This window comes from Eumetopias jubatus, unplaced genomic scaffold (genome assembly GCF_037043125.1).
Source record: "Eumetopias jubatus isolate StellerSeaLion01/CBP00866 unplaced genomic scaffold, mEumJub1_p1.0 scaffold_4, whole genome shotgun sequence".
Taxonomy (NCBI): Eukaryota; Metazoa; Chordata; class Mammalia; order Carnivora; family Otariidae; genus Eumetopias; species Eumetopias jubatus.
This window is the reverse complement of record NW_028274810.1, coordinates 188,391,457-188,397,158: the sequence shown is the minus strand read 5'-3', so window position 1 is coordinate 188,397,158 and position 5,702 is coordinate 188,391,457. Positions and strand designations below refer to the sequence as shown.

The following is a 5,702-nucleotide window of genomic DNA, read 5'->3' as shown; positions in this document are numbered from 1 at the left end:
CACTGGTCACACCTAGCCTGGTTCCTCCCTATCCCCAACTCAAGCAGGTCTTTAGTAACAGAGCAAGAGCAAAAACCTCAGAGTTACTAACTCTCTACTCTTGGATAAGAGTCTTCACTCAGTTTGGACCGAGGCCCATGCCCCAGAAGTGCCATTCTGATTAGATTATATGAAGGGAGTGGATGCAAGAGACAAAATGGCTAAATGAAATTAGGAGCCACCAGTCCCAATCTGCAGCTAAAACTTAAGATGCCTACAGATGTGGTTAGTGTGACATGTGCAGGGAAGAAGTGCAGAGGAATGGGATGGGCAGGGAGGGTGTCCTTGGGCAAGTAGTCTGCCTGTTCTTCACCTTTTGGCCTTGCTCTGGGCAGCCCCTGAAACTTCCATGGCTTTACCCCCCTTCTCTTCAACCCCAGGAACTGCATGGGCTTGATGGGCTTCCAGTTCTTGACCAATTCATAGAGCATGGGAATACCAGTTGGCAGGTGTTGCTCCGTGATAGTCTCTTTGGAAAGATCCTCCAGACACTTGACAATGCCCAGCAGGCTGTTGCCATGGCTGCAGTCTGTACCTTTTTGCCCTCCTTGGTCTGGGGTATTTCTTCATTCCAAAAGGGCAGAGTTCTGTCAGTGGTGGACTTCAGACTCACAGGAGGGTAGCTGATATTCAGTGAGCTCCGCACACCTGTGATCCGTACTGATGTTGCTGTGGCAGGGATGGTCAGGCTCTATCCCAAGTGGTGGGACATCATAAGAGCACCTCCAGATCTTTACCTGGGCTTTGCCGTGCTTGGCAGCAGTTTTGGCTGAGGCCAGTCAGAGCCCCATAGTGCTGCTCACTGGGGCATCAAGCCCTCACTACCACAGCCACATTTGGTCAATGGCATCCAGCCCTGTCCGAATTGCTCTCTTCTGCGCTGAGGTAAAGCAGATGTCAAACTCCTAGCCAGCATCTCACAGCAGCTGGCCATCATGCTTTGTCTCCTCATGCCAGCCGGGCTCAGGTCACATCGTACCAGCCGCTGAAGCAGTGCTCCCGGTCCTAAGTGCTCTCGCTCTGCCGGATCAGCACCAGTTTGTAGGTGGCCATGGCGGCACCTTGGTGCAAAGAGAGTGTAACTAGCGGAGATTCTGGAGTGGCTGTCTAGTCCCAGCCACGCCTGCACATTCGCCTAACTTAATTCTTATTTTAACACAAGATGGTTTTTATGAAGTTATCCTTTATGTAGATGAGGAAATTGGAGCTCAGAGATGGTGCAAATGTTAACTGTAGGATAAAATCCCATTGTGCCACAAATAAATGAGGGTTTTTTAATGGCCAAAAGTCATTTAGGAAAAAATATGGGTAATTTTGTCAAGTGTTTTTACTCCATTTTGGGGTTATTTGTAGAGCTAGAATCTCAAGATATAGGATTGTCTACCTCTGTATCTATCTGTATCTATCTATATCCATATATCTGTCTACTTTCATTCCTAAATTCATAGATATTTAAAATATAAATTTTATTAAATTATCCAGGGTGTATAACATATATAGCTCCATTTTTTTTTTTTTTTTTGAAAAAGACTTTGCAGTATGAAACTCAAACTCAGGGTAACATCTTATCTGTGAAAAATTAAAGTTGAGTAAAGTTCTAACCAAGAACATTTGTTTTTCCAGACAGACATAAGAAAGTAAGAAAGATGGGGTAGGGCGCCTGGGTGGCTTAGCTGGTTAAGCGACTGCCTTCGGCTCAGGTCATGATCCTGGAGTCCCGTGATCGAGTCCCACATCGGGCTCCCTGCTCAGCGGGGAGTCTGCTTCCCCCTCTGACCCTCTTCCCTCTCGTGCTCTCTATCTCGCATTCTCTCTCTCTCAAATAAATAAATAAAATCTTTAAAAAAAAAAAAGATGGGGTAGGTGGGTGGCTCAGTTAGTTAAGTGTGGGACTCTTAGTTTCTGTTCAGGTGGTGGTCTCATGAGTGGTGCTCAGTGGGGAGTCTACTTCTCTCTCTTTCCCTCTACCTCTGTCCCCCATCTCTCACATGGCTCTCTAGAATAAATAAATAAATCTTTTTTTAAAAAATTAAGAAAGATTACTGATTAAACAATTACCATTCTCTTTCTTTGGGCCATAATAGGGCATGTGTTTCTGTGAAATAATTTTTAAAATGGGAAAAGAAACTAAGTTACATATTTTTGCTCTTAGAAGAGAGATCTTCTAGGAAGAACCAGCTATTTAGTCATCTGTGAAATTCATGGGTTTGAGCTTTGAAAAAAAATCTGGTACTGGAAGATTATATGCTATGTTTGTCTTATTGTCTAAAATTGGTACTGTGCCAACTAAACCTTGATATAAAGCCACTCTCACATATGCTTAATAAAAATTTGCAATAGGTCAGACCTCTGTTTGGCATATGAGATTCAGAGAGATTCACAAAGGATCCTATCTTTAGAAAAAGCACCGGGTAAATAAACAGCCAGGTATGTCAGAATTAACTTACCCCAATATCTTTGATAGGCCAAATTCTAGAATGTGAAAATGTTTTATAGGATACACACTTTCTCTTAATATTTATGATAGTGATGTGTTACCTATGCACATTATAATATGTTAAATAACCAAGTTTTATTTCTCATATAAGGGCCACATTTTGCAAAGAAACAGTTTTTGTTTATTTCATTTGTCACCTTAGAAAAATAGATAACTAGAGTACAATAAAACTCCCTTGGATGAAAATGTTAGGTGACTGCTTTCTCAGAAACTTACCCATTCCTGAGCATTAACCTCCAAGTCTTTGAGTTTCAAATTTGAAGTTAAGCAGAATTACAAATGACTGTATCTTCAGTCTTTGTGTTTCTCAGCAAATGGTTAATCTGTGAGAACCAGTGTTCTACTGAAAAATTTTAACACAAATGCATATTTATCTTTGTCTTTGGTAAAAATAGAGTGGGTTCTGATAAAATTTCCCTTGCTCTACTAGAGGCATAACAGAGCTCTTGAGGGGACACTGTGCAAGAAATAATCCAAGAGGATAGCCAGAAACAAACAAACAAAAAAGCTTCACATAAAATGAAAAGAAAATGAATCTTTCATCTTCCAAAAGATGACTGAGGATTCCCACAGACCATCTTTCTAGTCAAACAACCATAATTAGTGAAAATGATAGGAAAAAAAAACACTAATATCTCTGTACATTGTCTTAAGGGCATTCAGCAAGTGGAGAAACATTTATTCAAATCTACTAAATCTCAGTAAGAACAGTGAGAGAATGTGGCATTTGAGCCCTGACCTACCCAACTCTGCCCATCAGTTCAGCATGACAGAAGCTCTACTCCTAGACAGTCAGCTTAGAACACAGGGCTCCCTCTCCTAAGACTGGTTGAGAGATCCTTCCTTCACATAGCCCCCACAGAGAACGGAAACTCTATTCCAGGAACAGTAGGGTGAGAACAGTGGCCCCATCCACCTCTCCACATTCTGCTCATAAGGTAAAGGTTCCACACCAGTACAGACAAACCAAGACCAACAGAGGCCAATACCCTGCCCAGAGCTCTGCTCAAAAGGACAGGCATCACTTAGAAGTGGGCTACTGTACCCATGCCCTAGAGCCGTGACTCACAGACTTTGCCCAGGGTGGGAGGCAGGCTGTGAGAACAGAGAGCTCTGAAACTCTCCCCAAGGGAACCAACTTAATTTGGAAAAGTACATAGGGAAGCTCATACCTAAGGATGATGTTGAAAACAGTAGAGAGGAGAGCAATTAAGAGGACGCTGGTAGCTCTGCAAAAGCAACAAATCAAACCATAGTCAGTTAGTAGTTACCAGAGAAATCCAGGGAAGGAGATAAGCAAGAAAAGCCATCCTGGGGTAGGAATGAGCTTCAGAAACTGGCCTAAAATCTACCACTGCAAAGAAACTTGAATTAAATTTGATCAGACCGTGGAGAGATTTATGTTCCAGCGCATTGCTGAAAACAGTTAGGGCAACTAGCCAGCAGTTAGTGGAAGCTAACAACCGGTGTGATTACATCAGAGGCTGCCAATTTAACAAGAGAGATTAGGGAAAGAGTCAAAGAGAAAGCAAAAACACTATCATGCCAAGGTGACCGTGCCCATGTGCAGAGCTGGGCATTCTGGGGAGTGACATCAGATGTTATGTGGAAATAGAACCCAGTGAACAGTCAGTCCAGCTAAGGCACTAACCAAATAACAAACCAAAAAACAAGCAGATAAACCAAATAAACAAGTGATGAAAAGCAACAAAAATCCCTGCACATAACAACACAAGAAAAACTACAGACCAGTATCTGTCTATGAATATAGACAGAAAATCTTCAACATATTAGAAAGACAAGTCCAGCAACATATAAAGTATGATACATTCTGACTAAGTGAGATTTATCCCAGGAAAGCAAGGTGGTTTAAAATCAAAGAATCAATTTAGGTAATATATTGTATCAAAGAATATAAAGAACAAAAAACACATGATCATCTCAATTGGTGCCAAAAAAAACCTTTTGACAAAATTCAACACCTTATTATGATAGAAACACAGGACAAACTACAAGCCTCCTAACCTCATAAAGAACATCTACGGAAAGCCCACAGCTAGCATTCTTAATGGTGAGTGACTAAAACATTTCCTCCCAAAAAATCTGTATTCTTAGTAAGCATCCAAAATGATTCTAATGTAACTGGTCCATAGATCTGCATTTGGCAATCTCTGTAAGATGAGAAAAAGTAGGGTTTCTTTTCTGATGCAGTTAGAACTAGGAATTAGCATTGGCTCCAGAGGACAATCACTAAATGATATACACAGACCTTAACCCTTTCATAAATGTGACTTATCTCAGGATACATCAAAAGTAACAAGGCTTTTGGTGCAAGTAGTTTATTTAGAGACTGGAGGTGATTCTAAGAAGCAGAAGTGAGGAACAGGAAGACCAAAGCACCTACACAGAAAGAGTAAAATGAATACCTTACTACGTAAGTTGAGGACCCTATTCATCCAGGGCCTAGATGAGTCTGTCCTTCGCCCCTGTGCCTGAGATCAGAAGTGGGCAGAGAAATGTGAATTGGAGTCCTAATGAAATCTACAAACATTGACCCTGTTCCATAACATAATATTTTATCTTAAGTCATACCAACATTTATTCATTCCTCAATCTTTCAGTATTGGATAGGAACCATACAGCTTGGCTTAAATGCGATTTCTTTTGGGGGTCCTTTGCAACTAACTTAACTTCTCTTTGCTAAAGCAAAGTTTTTTTATATTAACATTAGGATATAACATAATATTAATAAAGTTTCTTTATATTAACATTAGGATAATTCTAGTAACACTTGTATTATAAGGAATAAATAATTATTACCTATGAAGCTAAGGAACAATTTGTGACACAATTTGAGTTCTCAATAGATATTATCCTTTTGTATTATAAGACTAACTGCATTTACCTATGGTTATTGCATTAAACACAGCCATAATGATTTGCACTTTTACTTATTTTAAAGTGGATCAAATTTTAAATGACTCATGGAGCAATGAAAATCAGAATGTGCCTTGGTTTTTATGATTTTTCTTCAATCCTTTATATTTGTCTATACCACAATTTAATATTAGTGATTTGCCTTCACTGAGTCTTTCTAGAACATTCAATGCAATTTTTTAATTATTATATATATTTATATTTTTGAAAGCACAATATACATAATGTA

The 5,702-nt window shown here is 39.9% G+C and overlaps 1 pseudogene; it reads right to left on the bottom strand.

Annotated features, from left to right (window-relative positions):
* Positions 1–348: 348 nt before the first annotated feature.
* Positions 349–1,092, bottom strand: LOC114220943 (phosphoglycerate mutase 1 pseudogene; annotated as a pseudogene).
* Positions 1,093–5,702: the final 4,610 nt, after the last annotated feature.